Genomic DNA, 26,068 nt, shown 5'->3' on the forward strand with positions numbered 1-26,068 from the left:
CGATATTACAAAGTATTTATCGTTGCATTTTCAGGCACCCGTCTACCCATATCACGACTCCTGACATTACTGTTGGAGTGACATGGATGTGACAGATAAACAATAAATATCAAAATATATCCACCAATATCGCATAAAATTACCGAAAGCAGTTGTCTAGCCCCTATTCAATCCTATTTTTGCATATACCTTTTTCAATAGTTAAACGTGATTCAGAAAAAAAAAATTTTGGGCACAAAACGACAACTTAAACCCATAAGAACATCTGTGCAAAGTTGCAGTTCGAATAAAAAATTACAATTTAAAAAATATATAAAAATTGCCATTTTTTTAAGGAATTCTAACCCGTTTTCTTAGCTCCTGCCAAGAATTCCGTTGATACGTTTCCAGAATTTGTCCGGTGATCCTTTAAATTTTCTCGATATTACATTTGCATTGTATTATTTCAATTGATTTCGACTCAATTCGAGTATGGCCGAATACTTCGCAATTAGTTTTAGGCTAAATAGAAATTGTTACAGCACTGCCAAACTGATAGGCCATTTTTCGTGTTGCGCTGCTTCCTCCCCTAAATAGCTTTTCAAGGGCATTGATAATGGCGTCTAAATTTTTATTTTTTTATATTATATTTAATATTACTAAGCCCAACGTGTCTCCCATAAACTAAGAATGTTGGGGATGCAGTTCCTACGTTTTGTGAATTTCTGGAAAAAGTTCATGACGTCTTCAACCGTTCCCACCTGTGACTGGCACTGTGGACAAATAGCGCCTTTGAAAAAAATTCTCTTGAACACTTTTGGAGCTCATTATGTATTTCAGCAGTCGTAACCTTGTCCCTCACGTTTTTTTGGAATCCAAACCTATTTTTATGACACAATTTGTAATGCTAGTGGTAATTGTACTTGCATCCATTACTTCTAGAACGACAAACCCTAAAAATTCTTCACGTACTTGTTTTTTTTGTCAGTGTAAACTGAAACCCCAATGAACAACTGCTCATGTCCCGCGATGTCACATGTTCATCAGCTAGAATTCTATAGGCCTCAGCAAACTTCACTTCTCTCACTATTTCTTCACAAACGACCTCACCACAGATAGATATCAGGTCTTTTGGATTTGTGGGTTTTTTCTTGCACAAGATATGTAGATTTTCTGCTCCCAATCTCCTGACTCCGCTTTGAAACTAATTATGTCATCAAAAACTTCGGTGTTAGCCTCTTTTCTCCGGAAAGGCAAAGCGTGAGTGTTTTGTTCGCTTCCACCATTTTTTCGTGCGCCGACACCAGTTGACGTTTAAAGGATTATTCACAAAACCATTGGTTGCCTATTTGTGCCACGCCGATTGCAAATGATTCTTGCTGTATTCCAGCATCTTTTTGTATTTTAAGAATGGGTGGACAATGGAGGATCCTAGAATACCCTGTACCACATTTGGCGGAAATACAGCGCAAAATAAGCATAATGCGCCCCAATTACGAGGCGTACATGTCTAGCCAACCAAACACAAATTTCTGTTTTAGATTATTGGTATCATTAGAAAAGTTGTAGCTTGATGGAACGCCCACTAACGCTTGAGTATGTTAATTTTTTCAGTGGTCAACATCTTAGATGACTTGCCGATCCATCTACCCAGGTCGTCTGCTTCTGATTGATCGCTTGATTGCTGTAGGAACTATATCTTCGACTTCGGAAAACGCAAAACATTTTCGTATTTTAGTACCTACATATTAATTTATTTTTTTCAGTCACAGTATACAAAATGAATCTGGTTGTACCTCGCATTTTCTAAACGCAATCTTAATAGAATTTCAAATCATATAAATTTTGGTTTCATGAAACCACTTATACCGATAATATTGAAATTTTTAAATGAACCTGTTACTGTATCTATGTTAAACCGTTTCGATGTTGACAGGATCCTCAATTAATAGTCTCCAAACCCTACTAAACCTGGGACAAAATTCTGTGGGATTTTCAGTGGCGGTTTCGCTCGACTCGAGTGTTTTCAAGTTCTTCACAAAATCAAGTTTCTTCAACTCTAGAAAAAATCAAATAAAGGCGCAAAACTTTTGGAGGGAACTGGCGGACTTTCTGAGGCTATGAAAGGAAGCAGACGTGCAGACTCGAGAATTTTTTACATACCGTGTGCTTTGACGTAACTGGTAGTGCACTTGCAGATTAGCCCGCAGCTATAGGAGAACTACGCAGCACACGGTACGGCCCACAAAACGGGAAAGGTTCCAAGCCTAACCCATGAAGGATCATCGCCCTCCTTGAACAAGATGTCCCAACCGTTAAGTATAGTTTCACTGTACCGGTTGGTAATCTGGTGATGCAGCCGAGAGGATTCCTGCGGCAGTTCAAGCAGAGAATACTAGTGAGTAGACATAACACGCCACGCTATCATTTTGTGATTACACACTCACACGCCACTAACACACGAAATAAAACCAGTGAAGTAAAGCTTCTTGGTTTTTGTTGTTTATTCGTGATGACCTTGATTACCTGACAGCTAGCCGACCCTGCGATACCAGCAATAGGACCTGCTCTACCGATAAATTTGCCAGCCGTAAGTGTTGAGAAGTAAAGGCCTAAACACAATGGATACGTTGCGGCTGCGTTTGCGGCAATTTGACAGTTAGCCCATACATTAACTGTCAAATTACCGTCAACGCAACGCGAAAGTATCCATTATGCTTGGGCCTCAAGTCAGCTACAACTCTCGCGTAATTTTTCAAACCGGCGTAAGTCGCAAAGTGTAAGCAAACGAGCTTTTAATGTTATATTATCATGCAACATGTACTGCCTATAATCGCATATCAGTCCCATCTGGAAAATCATCGAGTTGAGAAAACAGCGCTAAAAGATATTTTTCTTGTTTTGGGTATTTCACCTTTTTGGGGTGGGTTACTCTTATTTTTTCGACATAATGTAATGAAATAGACCTTAATCATAACTTCTTCATTAAAGAATTGCCTTTTTCGTGGAAAATACAATAAAAAATTAGGAAGAGACCAGTCTCACTTTCAACCGCTTGGTGTAGGAGTAGTCATATTTTTCTCAAGTATATTGAATATGGGCAGACGTTTATGACCGCCGACAGCTTCCAAGTATGCTGCATGAAGAATGGTGGAGACGTCCATCCATTACTTGTCCCGACTTTAAAGTCGTCTTTGAAAAAGCAAAATATAAGGTTAAAGTTTTGGAAAAGCTACTGAATAATTTCTTTTCTTACGTCTTCAGTGTTTCGCAATACGTGCTGAATAAAATTATTTCGGATTAGTCCGTGCATTTAGCATATTGGAAAAGTGGTATTGAGAAAGGGACGTTTCCAATTCCATTACAACAGTGACTTGACGGAAGACGACGGCGATGAGAAGAGGTACAAGCTGTTTTCAGCTAAGCAACTGAAAACGGTTTTTTTATGAGTTTTGACAATTTCAACTTGAATGATCATTTGAAGTGAGCAGATCATCCACAGGAAATAATCTCCTTACAGTAAGCAGCATTACTCAAGGCTATCATCCCTCTGATTGACGAAACCAATTCTGAAAAGAACTTTCAGAAAAAGTTGCAGTTTAGTGTCTATTTAAAATGAACTTTTGTGTGGAGTTTTTTTGAAACAACCTTGCATTTAGTAATTATTTGATGATTTTCAACAGCAAAAAGCTTGAAAACAGCACCAAACATTTGTTATATGGATTGAAAAAAAAAAATATGGCCATACTCAAGAAAAACATTTGGTGGGACTGATATGCGATTATTTTTAAGATGGGACAATTTTACCTCACATTTTTTTCTGGCTTTTTCCAAATAAAACATACTTTTTTGTTTCCTTATTCGATAGTAAAGTAAGAAATGAATGGATTCTGATATTTAACTCAAAAACGATGAAAATCCAAATGGGACTGGTATGCGATTATAGGCAGTAGTAGTGAAGGAGCTTACTTGATAAAATTTGCCAAAATTAGCTTTTCGACACTTTTAAACAATTTTGACAAAACGACCAAACTACCCTGCTTACACTTTTTTACTTACACCATTTTGTTAGCAAACCGACGAAATTGCGAAACGATTTGCCATCTCAGATACGCTCTCATAAAATCGACAAAACCGACGCGAAAAAAAAACATTGCTCGACTATCACTTACACCATTTTGACCTTGTTTATGTTTTACTCGATGCAAGCGGATTTTAAAGACACCAAACGACGCCAAGAAAATGACGTATATAACGAACGATTTTCAATCTGACGAATCCCACACAACATTTTGACGTAAATAACGCACCAGCTCACAGCATACCGTTACGCTCAGACGTATGTCAAACACTAGTTGACATTATGTCTTATGAAAAGGGCGTATTTACGTTCGCTGAAGCAAAGCGTTGTATACTTTATTTTTGCTAAAACACATTTATTCTCAAACATAGTTAGAATCTTCAACGCAGTAATGTAAAACATTAGTTAGAAGTATGTACTGTTTAGAAGTATCCATTAGAATAAACATTGATTCATTTTAAAATAGGATTCAAAATGTTGAGTAAAAACTTTCAATGTTGATTTTCTCAGTTCGATGCAAATGTTAAATTGGTCGATTTGGAAAATCACGCGAGAATTGGGTCAAAACTCGCGAAACGGATCATTAAACAAATTCAAATAAACATTAAAAATTTCAAGAGTTTCACTCGAGAACTGCATTCTCCAATTTTTTTAAATTCAAGTAGGCATTCAAGTTGTTATTTTCGTTTGAAATAACGGTCAATAATAGACATATCTTTAGAATTATTGCATCGAGTTTATAGAAACATTTTTAGTTGAATTTTTGCTTTTCTCCTAGAAAGGTATAGCAATCACTTGCAAAACCGAAAGTATAAAAGTGCTCCAAAGAGCCGAATGGCATATATCACTCGACTCAGCTCGACGAGCTGAGCATTTTCTGTATATATATGTGTGTGTGTATGTGTGTGTGTATGTGCAGATTTATATTCTCACTCACTTTTCTCAGAGATGGCTAGACCGATTTTCATGGAATTAATTGCAAATGATAGGTCTTGTTGTCCTATAAGACCGTATTAAATTTTATTGTAATCGGATTTTTGGTTTAGAAATTATATATCGAAATGTGAAAATCATGAAACATCATTATCTCAGAAACTACACAACCGATTTGAACAAAATTGGTTTCAAATGAACGGGCTACCTAAAAAACTTTTGAATTTCATAAAGATTTAACTTGTGGTTCAAAAGTTATGAAAAGAAACGTGTTCTGAAGACTGTTTAATCTCACTCATGTTTCTCAGAGATGGCTGGACCGATTTTCATAAAATCAGTGTCAAATGGAAGGTCTAGTTGCCCCATAAGACCCTATTGATTTGTTTTGCAATCGGATTATTACTTTGCCTGTTATGTTTAAAAATGTGAAATCCAGCTATGAAAAGGAACTCATTCCGAAGACTACTTGGACTCACTCACTTTTCTCAGAGATGGCTGACCCGATTTTCACAAAATTAGTGTCAACTAATAAGTCTAGCTGCCTCGGAACACCCTATTGAATTTTACTGTGATTGGACTGTAACTTCGTTTGTAAAGTACCGAAATGTGAAAATGACGAAACTTCATTATCTCAGTAACCACACAACCGATTTGATCAATATTATTATGAGATGAGCGGGCTAGTTAAGGGTTAACTAATGAATTATGATTGAACACGTGGTTTCAAAGTTTGGCTGCCCTATACGTTCCCATTTCATTTTATTTCGTTTCATTATAATCGAACTTAAGCAACTTAAGCAGTTATGTATTAAATTGTTAATAAAACAACGAAAGTCTATTATCTCAAAGATTACATGATTTATTTGAACATCACTAGTGTCATACGAACGAGTCATCTCTTAAGCTTACAAATAACAAACTTCATAACAATTTGATATGTGGCTTAAAAGTTATGGAAAGAAAAGAAATTCAAAGACTATTTAAAACTATACCTGCTTTGATCGATATATGTGGCCTCAACATAAATTAAATGCGGTATCGTACTATTTGAACGTTCCAAAATCATTGTTTCCTTGCGATGTGTTTAAAGTCTGAAAATGCACGACGAATCGGCCATAGGATATGATCAAAGCCAAATAACAAATCGTTTGAAATGATTGGTTTTGTCGAAATGACAACATCCTCGGCTTTTGTACATCACCTTAATTCTGAATATATTAGTATTGGGTGGTATTCCGTCATTTCTAGCAAATTTTCTGGCGTCAATCGGACCCCGGAAATACTCATATTGGGAGGTATCTAGTTATTTTGGTTGTTTTCCATAAACTAAAAGTAGTCGATATTAAATTCGAAATGGTGTTCAGGGTCAATGTTTGGTTTCTATGCATCATCTCGATTACGGAAATATCCATATTGAGTATTATTTGGTCAAACATATTTGTTACCACTAAAAACATTCACCTGCCAAATATGGTTCCATATAGTTGATTATTTCACGAGATGTGCAGAAATTTGTGCATAAACATGTGCTTCCAGAAGAGGGAGGGGCGTCGAACCATTATGGACATATTTTTTACCCTTTAAAACATCCACATGCCAAATTCGGTTTCATTTTCTTGGTTTGTTCTTGAGGTTGTGCAGAAATGTATGTTTCATTTGTATTGGACCCCTCCTTTCCAGAAGAGGGAGGGGTCTCAAACTATCATAGGAACCTTTATCGAGACCAAAAACCCCTACATACAAATTTTCACGTCGATCGGTTCGGTAGTTTTCGAGCCTATATGGATCAAACAGACAGACCGGATTTTATATGTATAGATTACAACATTAATATTTTAGAGCCTAATGAGTGAATATACATTTATTGGATTGAAGCGTTCATGTAAATCTGTTTTACAAATAAAAAATTGAATGAGAAAGGCTGGGTCTGACCGCTAGGTGGATTAATTTAGGTTTTTTTTTCTAATAGTAACTATTTAAAACAAAATTTTGAAAAATGATGTTCTGGAGCTCTAAAAAAGAGAAAAATCATAATGATTTTTGGCAGAGGTTCAGAACTTTCTTGAAAGTTTCGAGTTGGTGTTATTTTTCGTTCAAAAGATAAGAGGTTTTCAGGTTGGTGCCGCAACGCATTCATCATGATGATGATCGTTTATCTGTCACATTGACATTACTCCAACGAAAATGTTACATAAATGGTCGATTAAAATAGCTGTCTTATGTTGCGTACAATTGCTCAGGTTTTTCAGTTGATCCGACAAGGATATTACAGCGGCAAAGCACTTAGGGGTTTTTTGCTAGAGAAAAAAGAGCAAAGTTTGGATTTTTTTAAGCGTGTAGCACCTCTTTTATTGCACAAAACATTCTGACAGTTCTGTTAATGAACAACAACAAAACACATTTGTTCATAAGAAATGTCAATTATTCGTGGAGAGATGGCCGTTTCCCTGAAGCGCTGTTTTTTCTGCAGAGGTCTGCGGTGTTTTTGATAGAGACCCAGCAGATTAACTGAAATAAAAAACTTATATTATACTGGGGTCGCTTTTTACGCGGGTTGTTTTCATGCGTTTATTTTCAACGGGATATTTTTACACTAACGCGGATTATTTTGACTCGATTCGGATGATTATTTGTACGCAGTATCAAAAAAGTTTAGTTTAAATATATCGAGTTAGATTAGATCTTTTAAATACGGTACAACCAACCGTGTGTAAAGCGACCCAGTGTATTTCATTAGTTTAGAAGTGTGCCGGGTATCTGAACGATTATTTTCATAAGTATTGTGTTTTCAGAGCAAACGGGGACGTTTCCCCCGAAAAAAAACATGTTTCGGGCACTAAAAATTTTTCTTCGGCAAAGTTTAACTTAGTGTATCAAAAAAAAAAAAAAAACGATTGTTCAACGAATTCTCCATTCAATGCCGAACATTAAAAAAAAGATGAAGAAAATCGGTTCAGTAGTTTCGCCGCTATCGTAAACACGGCAAAGTCATTTTCTGAGAAACACCATTCCTAGATAAACGCGTATAAAGTTTCAAGTTTAGCTTATTTGGCCGTAACGAGGCGCGCTTCAAATCGCTCTAACTTTCTCCCTATTGCTCAGATCTTTATGGAGAATAATGAAAATGTTTTCAAGAAGTTGTACTTTAAAATAATCCAATAAATATTTTTTTCAATTTTTCCAAAACCTAAAAGGTATATAACCCCTTAACTGAGGGGAGCTCCGTAGCCGCAAAGTTACAGAGTTCGCTTTGGTAAGCGGGTGAGCGTGGGCTCGAATCTTAGTAGAATCAGACCATTTGGTTATCAAAGGATTTTTAGCATGGGTTCATTCTCAGGCTTCCCACCACGTACCCTGCCTTCAATCCGAAATCTACAGTACCCCTGTTGATTCTCCTTTTGATAAAAATAAGTCCCCATTGTAATAAAACTGGTGTGAGTAACGTATGAAGGTTCTCTTCAGGGAATTATAATTAGGCGATATTATTAGGATAGACAGAGGCTTGGTAGAGCAGTAAGCTTAGGTAGAAAACTTACACACAAGCACGGATATGAATGAGAAGCGTATCACCTACTTTAATAGTGATAATGCTAATAATATGAAGTGCGGAGTACAGAAAACACCTGGGCAATATCACAAGAGATTTAAACTCTGGTCGTAGTGATGAGTCCACACAGGAATAAAACACTTAACTTATTTGGAATATTGGAATCGAGCTGTGACAATTCCTTACATTGATTCTCTTGTAATCTCACTGGAAACACGGTTTGGTAAAGATAGTGCACCTGCCTACGGGTTGACCGTACTGCATCCCGCAAACGGTATAAATACGGATGTCGTTGGAAGCAATCAAGCGCAAAACCAAAGCTCTCATATTTTTTTATGAAGTTACCATTTTTTTGGAGGTTTGGACGTTTCGTATCAGCATTGCAGCATAATTAACCCTCTAGTGCCCAGTGCCGCCTTTAGACGGTCCTCAGTCACACCTCTGAAAAGCTTCAATCAATACTTACAAAATGTTCAAAGAAATCCATAGTGATTTTTTTTGGAAGTCCGTCTGAAAATTAACTTGGGCACTAGAGAGTTAAAGCAGAAGGTTTGAACACCGATCACTCAAAATAATGTTTTGACGCTTGGTTCGGTTTGGTTGTCAGCGTGTTCAGATATGTGTCCATTGTTTCCGCTGTGACAAATTTGCGTCTATTTGTTCTCGTGTGACAAATTGTCGCTAGACATGTGAAAAGAGTTCTCTGCCATATGTAAGCCAGCCATAATTTCACGATTTTTAATGAACACAAGGATAATCTACTCTTACAAATTTACGTACAAATGTTTACGAATGGCAGATAGGCCCCTTTTCACATGTTTGGCGAGAATTGACTTCAAGTTTGTCAAGTTTGTCAAGTACCTCATGTTTTGACAAAAAAAATAAAAATAAAAAATGCGTATTACACAGCTAGCTGGCATCCCGCCATGTTTCGAGGACTAACATCTCAGCGTGTGTGTAAACGAGATAGCATATCACCGCCACTTTTCATACGCATAACATAGCATCTGTCAATGGGGCCCGCAAATCGCGGATCCGCTGCGATGTTAGTTGCGATGAAACAAAGCAAATAAGATAAAGATGCCAGCTAGCTGGTATTACATTAACACGTTTGACGCTCATGCGTCTCACGGCAGCAGAAAACAACATATATAATTATGACTTTCGTCAATAAATGTGTTCTTGTGGAAATACATCAGAGGAATAAAAACATGCGTTTTTGCATCATTTTGAAACAGAATTTTTCGATGTTAGCATCTAAAAACGTATCGATTTCGATACCTGTTTTCTCTCAGGACTCTCTATTGTTAGTCATGTTAACCAAAGAATCTGCAAAACAATGCAAATTAATAAAACCGATGAATCTGTTAACGGAATGTATATAGCTTGCATCTAATTTCATATTTAAAACATCAAGACAATTGTCGCTTTTTTAGTGAAATAAGTTTGTTAGATTTCACTAATACGAGATGTTAAACAATAAAGCAGGTGAGTTTGTGTAAATTCAGGGACACTTAAGTCATTTTTAACCCAGGGGATACGTAGCGCGTGAGAAAGATCTTCGGCTAAAACCGCGTTGATTCTGGAATCCGCGTGAAGAAAACCTCATAAATTCTGGATCTGCATACAAAAAACTTCAGTTGCTAAAGGTTTTCAATCATATCTGATGAATACTTTCGAAAATTAATCAATAGCACTGTTATTTCCACATGCAAATCGAGCTAAAAATGAAGAAAAATATAAAAGATGAAGCCAAAGAATATTTCATCAGACTGCATGAACGCTTACCTCATCATCCAGATACATTGAACGTTAACATTTCAATTGACAGCACTGATCGTTTTATATCGTTTCGGCGGCCATTTTTATTCCTCTCTGTTTATGAACAGAAACGCTTTCTCTTATTCTCCGGCATCTACCGCATACACACGCACATACAGAATCGAGTGTGTACGTACTGTCGGTGATTTGTTTGTTATTATTTTCGTTCTAAACTGCATTTTTATACATCTTTGGTTAGAATTTTTTTCTCGATTTCTAAAAATTACTTTCCTTAATGTAGTATTAATTTGCATTACTATGCAAATGAGAGAGGAAATTTTTGTTTGTTTACTGTCTTCGCAACGAAGCTCAAGCACGTGAGTTCGCTCATTTCGAATTCACCACCCTTCTCTCTGGTGCTGCAACGCAAAGATACTATTATTTGGGATTTGTTGCATCTTCAGGCACAAAGATTGAACATTTTTTAAGATGAATTTCTAAATCATATCCTAACATCGAAACCTGCCCAACGGATCTCGAAGTTTTGTACCCAAAACAGAGGCCACTTCTAGCGAGAGGGAGAGCTCGCTGTGACTTGTGAGTGAGTAACGCGAACGCGGGTGGTTCTCATTCGGGGTTCGTCCGTCCGTCGGTCAGTCAGTCGCACTGGTGAACGCATCGGAAGCACATCATCGTTGATTACGTAGCTAGTCTGCATTCGGTTGTCGTACGTTGGCTATTCGTTCGCTAGTCGAAAATTTTGGTGGACGATCGTGGGAGTGCAGAAGAAGTATCAATCCATGTCGCCGCAATCTATTATATGCTAGTAGCGCCATTTGGTCACCTATAAACTGCCGTTGGTGTGATGTTTCATTATTATTGGCTGTCGTTTCTTTTCATTCGACGTCGCCTGGCGTATGGTTGAAGTAGTGAAATATCGGTTGAAACGCTTGGTGCAAGGGCAAGGGGAGTGTGCCAATTATACACGTACGTGTGTGGTGTTTTAAATCCATCGGGTAAATGACCAAGTGTCAAATAGCATGAATTCCACGGAGGATTACTTTCGCACGCTTGTGAATGTTATGCAAATGCGCAAAAGTGCGTCTTATTTCTAGTGCTACTACTAGTGTGGCGTTATTCGTGCCGACCGAGGGAATATCCGTGTGGCCGCAGTGGGGTGGGCTGTGAATGTTTTTCTCTTCCCCGTGTGTGCGATTCTTCGTGACGACATTTTAAAAGCGCCGTGCTGTTGGTTAGAGCTAGGAGGTGGTGGTGACGACGGTGGCGGCAGCAGTGTGTGTTGGTGGCGTGCCGGAGAGAATTTGTACGGGGTCACCGGAGCAACGGAGAGAGAGATAGAGAGGTGAGAAGTGTTTAGCATATTGGAACTTGTTCACACTTTTTTGTTTGGATTACAATCAGGAGGAATGTTGTGCGCTATTGTTACGGTAGTGGTGAGAATGGTGAGCAAGAACACGTGAACTCATCTGATTTCGACTCCTCTCCACACTGCTTCTTCTCCCCTGCCCACCCGGGATGGTGCTGTTCGTGCGGGGTTATTGTTTTCTCATTTGCAATGGACGGAGAGTGTTCATTATCGTGCTAATTGATTTTCATCGGTGCCAAGGGAGTATGTTTCCTCTCTCTCAATTAGTTAATTAAAATGAATTATGTGTGTGGTTTGCACTGTGTTCCATTCCAGCCCACACGCCACTTGTCCGGTCTAGCCAGCAGCGACCGTGACAGTTGTGACCTTAGAGCCAAAAAGCCATTCGTCAACTCGAATTAATGGACTGTGTATACAGATAGCAAATCCGTTCGATCATCCGTGAAAGTAGCGGCAGCGAATGCTACTAATTAAAAAGTCACACATTTTTGCCACCAGAATGGACCAACGCTGAACGAAAAAATTAGCGATGTGTCAAATTGGCGGTTTCGGTCTCATTGCTGAAATTCTAAATTTGACGAGAGACGAAAGAAAATAAACATGACTGCCACACACTTTGTCACACATTCGAAGCGCGGCCCGTCGTCAAGCTTTTCGGGGAGAACTTGTTGGAACTTCTAGGGTGATGCATCACGAGTGGACCAGCTCCGGAAAGGTGGACTAATTTTTCATTTTTAAACTCGTTTCATATAAATAATGTGAATTATGAGCGAAATGTGCCCTAAAACACTTCCTTGCGGTATACCAAGTGTATAAACAAAGGAGTCCGATTCAAAATTCATACAATTTTGTATGTAAACTACACATTTTGACTACGAATAACTATTTCTGATAGTGAACACCTCCTTAAGCGTAGCCGTTTTCGAGATATTAAAAAAAACCTATTCGCCTTTTAAGGTATATGAGGTCCACTCATGATACATCACCCTAGTCACAGAACGGAAGGGTTCGGCACACTTGAGAGTGAAACGAAACATGCTTCTCTAAAGTGCCAAAACCATCGACAACGACGACGACGACGGCGACGGGGAAGACTAAAAGCAGCAAAAAGAAACAAACCAGCATGAAGTGTGTTCCGAGAGGTGTATTGGATCGCCGGGCATTTGAGCATCCATCGGCTCGAGTTGTTCACTCCGTTAAATGGCTCAGCGCTGGATGAATGAGTGTTATAGGTTCAAGTGGGCGTATAAGAGCGAGAGATACACACACGACAAGACGCGCTTTCGGATGGGGTGGTGGGCGATACGGGAAAGAAGATGCTTGGGTATTGACTCGCTTCTATACGGTTTGATGGGAATCGAATTGATTGATTGAACAATAACACAAAACATGCTCATCATCACTGACTGGTATGGCAGCAGCAGCAGCAGCAGCAGCGTTGGCGAAGAATGTGGCGGCGATGATGCGACGAGCTCTCGGGAACGTTTGCGGAGGAATTTCTGGAGCAAGGATGATTAACAGCGCGTTAGGAGGGTGAAGAACGGAACTGATTCGAACCGTGATGAATTGTGCTATGCTTGCCACGTTTCTCAATTGGGCGTTCCATCATTATGAAGGACCTCCGCTGTATCAACGTTTTTTAGTGTACTGTGAATTAGCTACAAACGAATGTGGCTTACAGAACAGCAAGACGCAGTTTTCAATGAATTTTGCTTTGGGAACTGAGAAACGGTCGGTAGCACTAATAAGTGCTAATAAGTAGAAACAAAATAGAAACAGTGCCAGATCGTAAATGTTTGTGTTGTCACAATCCATATAAAATTTATGCGATCCACTTGGACATAGAGTAACTTCGAAGCCACTGAAAAGAGAAATTGAAGGAAAATCCATTATTTAACGTGCCATTGATGATTATTTGGTACAACCCGGTTCAGTCGAACCGGCAAAGCTTCTGTCAATCTAAGACAACTTTTAAAATACTTGTTACGAGTTGTTTATTCAAACTTATGAGACTGTAAGTAGCCATATAGATACTAAATTAATTATTGGATATTTCGCAGTGTTTTTTTGAAGGCACTGAAATCTGACTAACAAAAAATAACCAACAAAGTTTGGCTGTATTAAGAGAAAGGTATGTTCATAAGAAACTTCATAAAAACTGAGATAACTAGAAGGGCAGTGCAGGACTAATAAAAATACAGTCCAAATGTATTTTATATGACTCAGGAACAGCAATCAACTTGTCAAATTTACCAAGAAAAAAAAAAAACAATTCCTATCAGTTTCTAATAACATTTTTTTTCTGGAATGAATTAATTTAATGAAAAAGTCTTTTTCTTTTTTAAAATATCGCTATTTTGTTTCCTATTTTTGTGTAAGAAATTTCAACTAATTAATCGTCAAGCTACTGTGGTAACTATGCAAATCTTTGATGTAGTGCCAAAAAATTGGCGATGGATCTTAACGTATCTGATCGAAGTATCCGTCGGATCCTGGAAGATAATTTCGAACCAAGCCCTACAAGATCCAGAAGGCTCTAGACTTTTTGGTAAGGCATAAACAATAATGGGTAAAAAAGAGCGAAGGCGCTTGCAAAGAGGGTCGTGAAAGGAAGATTTACTGACAAGAAACTCTTCACCGTACAACAGTTTGTGAATAAGCAAAGTGTTTAGTGACCAGAAAGATCACGAACCGATGCCGTCGTGCTGGCGGCCACTAGGCAACAGAAACCATCATCGGTGATGGTTTATGTCGGAATCAATCGTGATGGCCGAGCTCCGCTGCGTTTTGTCTTTGAAGGAGTGAATATCAACCAAAATACATCGGGGACTAGTTTAGCGGAACGTAGTCGAACTGTTAGCTCGTCATCATTTTAGCATCAGGGATTAGCTTTTCCATTTCGCATAAAATAGACCCCAGCGTAATGCAAAGCATAATACCCAACAACTCCTATCGCTACCTCCACGTGGTACGGACTGGGTTACGAGCAATCAAGGGAAGATCGGTGAATCGGTGGGAATTTAGTCGTATGCTGATAGGGAAGCGGGAGCTGTTCTCCTAGGAGGGCAGCTTGCCTGAGCGTCTGTTCTTCATATTAGAGGCAGCCCAAACAGCGTCTGATCCGGAGCGGACGACTGAATTATGAAATGCGAAATTGCCAGCTACACCCAGGACGGCAGCACTGTCGCGTGACTAGGCATCCGCAGTCCTAGTAAGGCAGCATGCCGGAAAATTAAAATACTACGAGCAATTAAGATTTGAATACGAACAGGAACAATCGGCAACGACCTAGGCGACGGAATAAAGACGACGATTAGAAGCTTGGTACATGGAACTGTAGATCGCTGAACGCCCCGAGTGGCGACCGGATTCTGCAGGATCAGCTAGAACCCCGCCACTTCGACATCGTTGCGCTCCAGGAGCTTTGCCGAAAAGGAGAGAAGGTACGGAGGATTTATGGCTGCAGGGCACAGTGCTATAAAAGCGGCGGCACAACAAATAAGCTGGGTACCGGCTTGATAGTGCTGGGCACGATGCAGAGTCGTGTGATCAAGTGACAGGCGATCAGTGACAGAATGTGTGTATTGAGAATTAAAGGCCGGTTCTACAATTACTCCATCATCAATGTGCACTGCCCTCACGAAGAAGACCCGATGTAGAGAATGAAGCGTTCTTCGCACAGCTGGAGATACTCTACGATAGCTGCTTGTGTAGAGACATCTAAAACGTCATCGAGAACATGAACGCTCAGATGGACGTCTGAAGTACCTGGAGATCACCTAACTAACGTACAGGAAATCAAATTGACCATGTTCTCAAGGACGGCCGGTCCTTCTCAGACATTACAAACGTACGCACCAAATGCGGTGCGAATAATGAGTCGGATCACTACCTAGTTGCGGTATCTTTGCGCTCAAAACTGCCAACCGTATATTAATCGACTAATTTGGTGCCTACGTCAATCTGCGAGATTACGGCAGTGATTTCTTCGAACTGAGCTACATATTTCTTTCGTTTTTTATTTTTTTAATGTAAGGTGCGAAAAACTCAAAATACGCAAAGAAATTACAAATTGTCCAAATTTTGTGTAGAAAACACAACATTTCGAACATTTGTAATTCTTTTTTCCCCCGCACACGGACAATGTGCATTTGCTGGCAACAAGTTCTTAATCGTATTACATACCAATGGAACAAGTTTGACGAAGTGAAAATCCACCTTGATATGCTTAAGAAAGTAGCACATTCTGTGTTTACAATACGACACAGATATTTTTGAGCACTAATCATTCCAGATTTATTTGTACTTAAAAAAGGGGTAATTCATTATCTTTACCACAAAAAAATGTAGCTCAAAAACAAAACTTTTCCAAATTTTATAGATGGTACAGTCACTTTTACGAAAATACGTCTGTTTTCATACGATTGAAATGATTTAAATTCAACTTGCTCGGTGCATTTAACTTAAATTGACCCATAAATGTAATAATGTTACATTTCGCGTTGCACAATTGAGGGTCAGTTCATATTTTGGCTATTTTAGCTACTTTTGAACAATAATGCATCAAGACTTAATAGAATAACTTATTTTCAAGCAGAAAAAAGTGGCCCATAATTGTGTCTTTTGCTATGTAAGTAAAATATTTCTCTCTCGACCGATTTATACTCATCAGTTGCAGTGAAATTCGAAAGTACACATCAGAACCAGGGCTCAACATTTTCGAAACAAAACAATTAAACTGATTATTCCACGCTGTCACTTCGATTCGAACAGTTTGATTTTCTCTTGATTCCTTCCGGCTGCTGTCATCGAACCACTTCTGTCTCTCTTTCCCGGCTGTTATTCGTCGGATCGTTTCAAACACCCCTTTGGCATCACGCCATGTTTCAAGGGCTAACATCTCAACATATGTGTGAACGATATAACATATCACCGCTTCTTTTCATACATCTTTATCTTACTGCTGACAGCGGGCACAAATTAATTTGAGCCCAGGACATGAGTTCATTGTCATTCACTGTTACTCGGTATAGGGATGCCAAAGGCTCGGTTTTAAATGAAACTGATGGCTATTTCAATTGACGGAGAGAGTGACGGAAAGAAAGACTCTTTCCTTTCCTTCAGCGTCTCAATTGAAACTAGCACCGCATTGCGTCGTTTGATGATAGTTTTCTAATACCGCAAGCCGCAGTTAAAACGGCAATGGCATCCAATAAATGCGCTACGCAAATTCCGATCCAAATTTCGGATTTTTTTTCGCTGTTGATCACTGGCGCTGCGTAACCACTTCGGATGAAACTGGTTTTGGTGTTCTCCGTTTCATATCGTCACGTTTTCCTTTTCGCCCTCGTCCATATATTTGCGCGAAGTACTGTGTGGAAGCCCCCTGTCTCCGTTAGCGTCAATATCGATTGAGAACCGTCATGTGAGAGTGACGGTGATAATCTTTTCTTTCAATTGAAACGCATTTGTATCAGTTTCTAGCCCTTCTGAATCAGTTGTCAAACTCAAAGCAAGAGCTTCCGAGTAGTTTTCATGTGACTCACGAAGAGCTTGAGAATGATACAAAAGCTTTTCAATTGAAAGCGACGGGTCAAAGCGTCACTATAACCTGATAATTGTCAATTGAAAATGACGTTGTCAGGCTCTGATCAGAACACAAAAAATCCTACGTCGATTTTAATCCACCCCTCTCCCACTTTGTCACAGCTCGTCACAAAACGATGACATCTCCCTTCCCTCATGAATCCTACGTTATTTAGTTATGCTCCCAGAATATTATACCTAATTTATCGCGAATGCCCTTTTCGAAAATTTCACTAGTGGATGGCGACTAGGACGGTTCTAACTAATAGCGCCAGCGGATAGCAGCAGCGGCAGCGGTTATCAGAAGCGGTAGTGGCAGCCAAGGCCGTTATATGATCTACTCTCTCAATTTCTCAATAAAATCGTTCGTTAAGTTATGACCAGTACACCTTGTGTTTATTGTCGCTAGCTAATTATCGAATTTCTTTATAGTAAAACCGTTTATTTTATACCGTGAATACACGAATCGTGTTGCCCAAAAAATTTTATATTAGAGCAGTGTGAAGTGCTATCAATTCAGTCGTTTACTTTGCAGTTAACAAAGTTTAACTTCAACATAGCGTTTGTTTCGATCTACACTACATAGTCTCAACTGATCAAGCATCACCAACGCTCTTTGTTAAGTTTTGCGCTGTGTATCTGTCACCCGTGTGTAGCAAAATGAAAAAAAAAAAAAAAAAACACTGCGAGGAATGCAAAAAGAAAACAACGATATTGAGCCGCTCCGTTGTGGTTTCTGCGAGACATATCTGCACATTATTCAGACCTGCTGTGGAATTCACTCGCGCGGATTGAGGGAATCTTTTGCACAAGGAAAGCTTTTGCTGTTGTGCTCAATCTGCAGAGACGAAATGCATTCGATCGTACATTGAAGATACCCAGCAAGCGCCACCAAAACTGCATGATACTGCAGATCTAACTGGCAAAGTTCAACAGCTATCTGACGTTGTGGAGGAGCTTGGCAAAAAAATTTAAAAACTATCGAGTGACCAAATCCAACTCGATTGGCCAGCACCAACACCGAATACGCCGAATAGTTTGGACGAAAAGAGCTACAAAGCGCCGACGAGTTGATGATAATGCTATCATACGCGTTTTAGCGACTGTGCGTGGGGCAGAACTGCTAATCTGTGGTATTTACTAGAGATGGTCGGGTTTAATGTTTTTCAAACCCGTACCCGACCCGAACCCAAGTTTTTTTTGACGTTGGACTACGTCTAACCGCACTATATCGAGATACATTCTGCGGAAACTAAAACCAAGGTGTAACGTTGGAATGAAAGATTTCAAACGGTAATACTGATGAAACCAAATGATGAATTACAATAATCAATATGTCGTTGGATTGGTAAAATGATGGACAATTTTGTGATTCCTCAGTTATCGATATCACTTATTGTTAAACAGTGAAAATTTTATAAAAGTTTCAAGGTCGATTTTTCACGAACAATGTACCATTCACATGCAAGCACGCCTGGCATTGACTTCATGAGTAGACACCAACTGCCTGCTGTGATATCCTGTATAGCAGTGGCAAAAAAAATTGACAGAATCTCCCCGTCCCAATAGGTCAACTAATGTTCGCTTTTATGAGCCTAGACTATTTCGATGTCTTGAAGGTGAAGCTTTTTCGGAAAGTTCGTAACCACCTCCACTATTAGACAGTTTTACGTTTTGCTTTAGAATGTGATTAAAGCTGATGTCTTGAAGGAAAACATGCTGGCACAGGCAACAGTACTGCACCGAGCAATGTATGAATAGAGCGCTGGTCACTCCTCGTCTATCAGTGCAGTAGAACTCGATATTCATTTGTGTGCAGCCAAGCCAAGTGAAACTACATTGCCGCTGTCGACACACAGTGGGGCGTGTTGGGTTAGCGCGTAGGTATCGTTTGCGATCTGGAACACAATCGAATTGCCGTTTAAATTGTCTTCTTTTTCTTCTTGTTCCGTATAGTAGCAAATATCAGAATTCAACATGGTTAAACGGGAATTCGATATAATATGAACGGGTGCCGCCGAATACGTTGCGCCACCTAGGACAACAAAATTCTGTACGTGTCGGTAGAGGCAGATAGCAGGTATATAAATTAGGTTCGTTGTCCAGATAAAATGCGTTGTTTATTTTTGAACTCTACACTGTGTTTTTTCTCATGTCCATTTTAAATTTTCTGTGAAAATACATTTTTGTTTAAAAACTGTAATTCTTTATCGTTTTTTTTTCATGTTTGCAGTTACCAGTGCAGGAAAATTTTATTATGTGACATCCTTGCCGCTTGGTGATCGGAGAGTGAGCCATCGTTCACAAGACAAATGAATATTGTTTAATTTCTACTAAATCGTGCTCAATTTAAATCTGTATAGAAGCTTGCCTTTTCGCGTATTGAAGAAAATTGACTGTTTTAGAATGAATGGTATTCATCAAAGTTAAAGAGAATATTTTTTTTCTTAAATAGAGTGCTGTAAATAAATAATCAAAATAGACCCCGTTCGATTTTGCAAACACGACACGGAAGAATTTTCTTGTTGCCAAGATTGAACCATGCCAATAATGAACGGTTCTCTATTCATTACTTTTTTCATAGATATTTCCATCAATGAACTAGTTTTAGTTTCAAGTCATTCGATGTGTCACTTTATGAATTAAGGCTGACGAATTAGATAATTGATATTACTACCCGAGTAATTAGAGGCTTAGTACTGCTTAGATCATGATCATTATATTATCGGTACATGTTCCGGTCATATACCAAAAACCGTTTCATCGATTCCGCTTTGGCAATCGTCGGGTACGGGTCGGGCTCGGGTTTCGGGTTTGCAAACCCGAAACCCGACCATCTCTAGTATTTACATTCCGCCTGATAAAAGTCAGTTGGTTGGTACGGTTGATGCAATGGAATATAGAAAGGTACGGAGATGGTTTGAGTCTCGGGTCTAAAGGGCTTCTTTTTTGTTAACAGTGATGACGTAAAAGTCAAAAAACAATGCCCAAAAATCAATGTTCGGTACATTTTTTTCAAAAAATTTTCACAGGTTATAACAGTTTACGACTGAAAATGCCTACCTGCGTCGTTAAACAATGCGGAACACAATTCCAATCGGCATTTTCTTGTTTTGGAAATCTACGTCACAACCCCAACACGTGCTTCTGTTTACCTTTTTTTCGTTACTAATACAGACAAATGACTTCTTCTTCCTCACCTTTGTATACCTCATTGCGGTTGATGCACATATTTCCTCGATCGCGGAGCTGTGGCAAAAGCATTTCTGACGACAAAATTGTTTTGGTCTGTGGCGATTACAACGAGCCATGCATTGTGTGGAACAATAACGGTCAGCACACCAGATCGAACGTACTTTCTGCTGCTGGTGCGGCGTTGGTCGATGGTATTGAGTTCTTAAACCTCCGGCAAGTCAACCGAGAAACAAACCATCTTGGATATGTGCTCGATTTAGTTTTCTGTTCTGAAGATCGATGTTGTGCGGTCGATGTGTGCGTCCCGCCATTAGTATTACCACTCGATTCTCATCACCCAGCTTTAAACATCTCCGTGCCAATAGAACGAAGTTTCAGTAACTCAACACAGCGCTCTAGAGTGACTGAAACAAGGCTTAACTACCGTAAAATTTTGGAAAGTATCAACTTGGAACCTCTCTCCCTACAATCAGATGTTGATCAAAGGGTGGCGCTGTTTAATGATGTTTTACTTCAGTGGCTTGAATCGAATCTATCATTAGTTAAAGCGCCAGTTTTTCCACCGCGTCTGCGAGAATTAAAACGTGTACGCAATCGATGGCGACATAAATATCATCGTACTAAAACAGTCGATGCTAAGTGTTTTTTTAAGCGATCGAGTGATGATTATCGTCGGTTGAATGCTGGCTTGTACAAATCTTACGTCATGCGAGTTCAGACAGACCTTCGAAGAAATCCCAGAAACTTTTGGAATTTCGTTAAGTCTAAACGAAAATGTGCTACAATTCCCACAAATGTATGCCTCGATGATCTACACAGTAAAGAAAATTTACATTACTTTAAATGCACATAAATGGAGCATTGGAAACCACGTAATATTTCGTGTGACATTATATTCACATGCAAAGTAAATGAATATATTGTGAATTTGCATGCGTATTTATATTCGAAGCTTTAACTTTATATCAATTAACGTAATTTTTTTTTGTTATTTTTTATTTTTAGTTTTAAATTTCATTTTTTGGTACTGTTTAGAATCTAAATCTGATCCTGACACGTGTGAAATGTTTGACAGTTTTTCGCCTTTGTGTTTGCTGATAATACCGCATCTGATCTCGACGCTGAGGCTGCTGCTGAGTCTGTTCCTGTCGATTTGGTTGACCTGGATTTATTCCACATCTCAGCAGACATGATAAAAGCTGCTGCAAAAAAATTGAAACATTCGTACTCTGCTGGACCCGACGGAATCCCGGCAGTTATAATAAGTCGTTGTGTACACGCTTTAGCCGAACCCTTACGCCATATTTACAACAAATCTTTTGAGCAAGGCAAGTTTCCCACAGTTTGGAAACATTCTTACCGATTGTTCCGATTCGCATCATTCTCTGGATTGTTCGTAGTAGGTTTATTTTCAGCATGCTGCCTTACTAGGGCTGCGATGCCTAGTATCGCGACGGGGCTGCCGTCTTGGGTGTAGCTGGCAAAACATTCTTACATGATTCCGATATTTAAAAGCGGGGATCGTCGAAACGTTAGGCACTACCGTGGCATCACTAGTCTTTCTGCTGCATCAAAATTGTTCGAAATAATCGTGAGTACGTTTATGCTCTTACGTTCAAGGAGTTATAACTCTAGTGACCAACACGGTTTTATGCCTGGCCACTCAGTTAGTACGAACTTGCTTGACTTCACTTCGACTAGTTTTATAATCGCTAAAGCCACGAGACAACTTGGTTTCGTTTCGAAAATTGCTCGTGGCTTCAGGAACCACCATTGCATGAAGGCGTTTTATTGTACTCTCGTTCGGCCACTCCTCGAAAATGCTAGCTTGGTTTAGTGTCCTCAACAACTAGTCTGGAATTTGCAACTTGAGCGAGTGCAGAAAAGATTCGTGCGGGTTGCGTTAAGAAATCTTCCGTGGCATGACTCGATTAACCTGCCTCCATATCTCGACCGTTGTCGTCTTCTTAGGATTGACACATTGCAACGGCGCAGAAAAGTTCAACAAGCGGTGTTCGTAGCTAAAGTTCCGAACTCTGAAATCGATTCACAAATTGAATTTCCGGGCTTTACAGCGTCTTCTTCGCTGTGTAACTTTCACCGTACTAATTTCGGATTTCACGACCCGTTAGCTTGCTGTATTTGATCATTTTCCTTTTTGATTTTGGCACACCATCACACAATTTCGCAATGAGAGTTCATCGTATTTTTTAAGTTAAATTGACAAGTGCACATTCATTAAGACTATTTTTGAATTTTTAAAAAAATAAAAAATAGAGAGTAAAGTCCCTGATCATCGATATGATAGTCAAAGACTTCGGATTCAACTTACGATGAAATTTATAACGTGGCATTTGGAGACACACAACTAGTTTCTACGGCACCAGCGTACGAATATGTCCAAGAGCTGTTGCAAACGGCGACAATCATCAACAGTACGCATTTCGGGATATAACTTCAGATCGTCAGAATATATCAGTTTTACACCAACACCTAACAGCAAGGTCATATTATTGAAAAACAGTGTTAAAAAATTGAAGGCCCATATTGCTTCCCTGTGGGATACTGGAGTTTTTCATTAATTAAGATGAAATAAAATTTCAGTAAATTTCCGAGAGGCACCGAGTCACGAAATTTTCTCCAGCAGTATACAATGGTCAATTTTGTCAAACGTGGCTATTAGGTCCGTGTATATTGCATCAACATGAGCTTTTTGTTCTATGCTGGAAATGTATGTTGATGTCGATGAAAATTTTTGGTGTTAACGGACCGCCTGGGCATAAATTCATGCTAGTCAGCTGGTCGGTAGAGATATAGTTTTTGCACACGAGACAAAATAAAATAAACGAATCACGATTGTTTTGAGAAGTTCAGAAGTAGCTGAAAGGCTTGTCATACCTCGATAGTTCCTCACTTTTCGACGATCTCCATGTTTGAATACCGCAAATATGATTGTTTTCAAATTAAGGAAAATTCGAAGGATTTGTTAAAAATACAAGTGAATGGTACAGCCAAAAAAAGTGTGAGAATCGACCAAATATCGCCGCCGGTATACCATCAGGAACGAACCTTTTTAGTTTTTGTTGCGGTAGCCAGCACAGTAAGGTCGCTTTTTACGCGGTTTTTTTTTGCGCGGGTTACTTTCCTCCATTACTCAAAAACGGTACAAGATATCGACCTCATTTCAATCACGTTTTCCGTTTTAGACCACGAGAGATCATATATCAGTTTTAACAAAAATTCACAATTTTTGGTGTAAATACTCAAAATTTAATTGCATTTTGGTGTCTAGATTGGCCACTATCATATTCAAACGAGGTTTAAACGTTTTAGGACGGTTTTTTTTGTTATATTTGCAACTCAAAAAAGTCATTTTTTACGCGGGCCCATACAAATTTGGAACGCATCCCCCGCGTAAAAAACGACCTTAGTGTACATATTTTGGTACTCCGCAGAACAGCTCTTGTCCTACTAATTAAACACTCGAGCCTTATCTAGCAAGTGTATCAGCATTATCGTTTCCTTCGATTTTTTGGACTGGTTTGTGAAAGATTTCAACGCTTTCAATGCTGCCTAACTGTCTGGAAAGTTACATACCTTTATAATTACCAACCTAGAATAAGAGCTGCGAAACAGCATAGTAGGAAATTGAGCATAAAACAAGATTCCACCAGGGCAAAATGATTGAAGAGTCGGTGTATTCGAATACCTGCTCAAATCTATCAAAACTGATGACCAAATATGGAAAAGGAATAGGGTAGGGAACGGCTTAAGCAGTAGCGCCTATTTTAATCAATCGAAGAAAACAGCCCTCAAACTCCTGCATTTTGATCAATAACGACAATTTCAATGATGAAAACGGAAACTTTGATTGTCTAGCTGTCTTACGAATATAAGAAATACCGTTAATTACAAAGAAATCTGTGAACAATTGCAATTGAAACAAATCGACCTATATTGCAGCCCTTCAGGAGCCACTTCGGGTGCTGAAAAAAAAAACGCCTGCAAAACAGATGGAAACTGCTTAAAATAGGTTCGGGGTGATTGGAATAGTGTCCCTCGATTCGTAACTTTGATTGATGATTGTTAAAGTTTGCTAACTTAGTTTTGCAATCTGAAAACAAGTTCTGACAAAGAAAACGATAGAGAACAGATTGATATACTACTGTTTGACTTTCACCCAACACATTTCGAGTATTTCGTCTGAATACACAGGCGGTTCCTAAAGCTGCTTACCTACCAAAATTAATGGTGAACAAAAACAGTGATTTTGGAATAAAAGTTTCAGCAACTATAATTAACTTTCGCAGGCTAATGAAGCTTAATCATGTTCTGACAAGCATGCACGTGTGATTTTTGAAAAAAAAAAGCTTATGCAAAATGGTGCAAAATACATTGTTTTTATTAACATATGATGTGTTAAAAATGGTGAAATTTGAGAGTATTGAAGAGAGTAACCCAAATCGATTAACATCATGTAACAAAACGGGATTAGAAAAACACATCACATCAATCACTCTTAATACGAGTTGCGCTGCAATGAAGAAATAGGTGCGAGAGATTATTGAAGAGAGAAAATAGGAGAAACAACACAAAAGATGAAGTGTTTTCCTGCTGTCACTAGCGGTACCGCTTACCGGGCATCGCACGTGCTGCTCGATTTTTTTTTAAAAACCGTTGCGTAGCTGAGTCAATGGTCTTCCTGTAATTAACATTCAGATTGTTGTTTATGCCGAGGGAAATCAACTTTTCTAATTTCGTTTAGCAGTAGGTCTCAAAAGTTTTGAATTCTTGAAAAAAGTCCCCTTGCAAAACTCCAGTTCAATCGTAAAGCAGCCTTTTCTCCAGAATCAGGTATAGTCACAAAATTACGCTTCCACACAGACTACTTTTTGTGGCATAGTCTGAAATAGTATATTTTATCGACATTGCTTCACCAGAATAAAGTTCTGATACTAGACACCCTGTTTTCTGAACAGAGAAACAACGACGACCGCATGGCAGAGAAATGACTAGGCAACAAAAAAAAGAAGCGATAAAGTTTTCAAAGCCAAAAACTAGGCTAGAAAAGGACAGGGAGAAAAATCGTAAAGGAAAACTGTTTCCTTTACGATTACGGCAGTTTGAGCATTTTTTACTTTGTTTGACCTGACTTCGCACGGCCCATCTCGCCAACTTTGATTGGTTTTATCGCATTTGATGTTTGCTATGCTACGTATAGATTGATGAATAGGAATAAGAGAGAATCAGAGTACAAGAAGACGGAGACACCACAAAGCAAAAAAAAAGACAAGCAAAAAATGACTCGGAGTCACCCCGTGCATTCAATGTAGCTCTGAAATAGACACCAACAAAACGATGGTGGTGCTGTTCTTCATTTGTTGCGTGCTGAATCGTCGAGCGCGGCCCCAGCTCGAGTGCTTGTTACCTAGGAAGCAACTGCTACTTTTCTGTCTCCGTACGGTCCCTGGTAGAGGTATAAAAGATTACCTAAGCCTTTGCAATGGTACTTCCGAAAAAGAGGACCAAACTTTACGTTAGCAACTATCCTATACCACAGATGTTGCACACACTAAAGATTATCCTATTTTACGATATT

The 26,068-nt window shown here is 39.1% G+C and overlaps 1 protein-coding gene across 9 annotated transcripts in view; it reads left to right on the plus strand.

Annotated features, from left to right (window-relative positions):
* The first annotated feature begins 10,948 nt into the window (after nt 1–10,948).
* LOC129727630 (protein groucho) overlaps nt 10,949–26,068 on the plus strand; it is a 343,638-nt gene continuing 328,518 nt past the window's right edge. For all 9 annotated transcript variants that reach the window (XM_055685625.1, XM_055685632.1, XM_055685627.1 and 6 more), the window contains exon 1: nt 10,949–11,664. The gene's annotated coding sequence lies outside the window, so the exon portion shown is untranslated. The remainder of the gene's footprint in view (nt 11,665–26,068) is intronic.

Source organism: Wyeomyia smithii, chromosome 3 (genome assembly GCF_029784165.1).
Source record: "Wyeomyia smithii strain HCP4-BCI-WySm-NY-G18 chromosome 3, ASM2978416v1, whole genome shotgun sequence".
Classification (NCBI taxonomy): Eukaryota; Metazoa; Arthropoda; class Insecta; order Diptera; family Culicidae; genus Wyeomyia; species Wyeomyia smithii.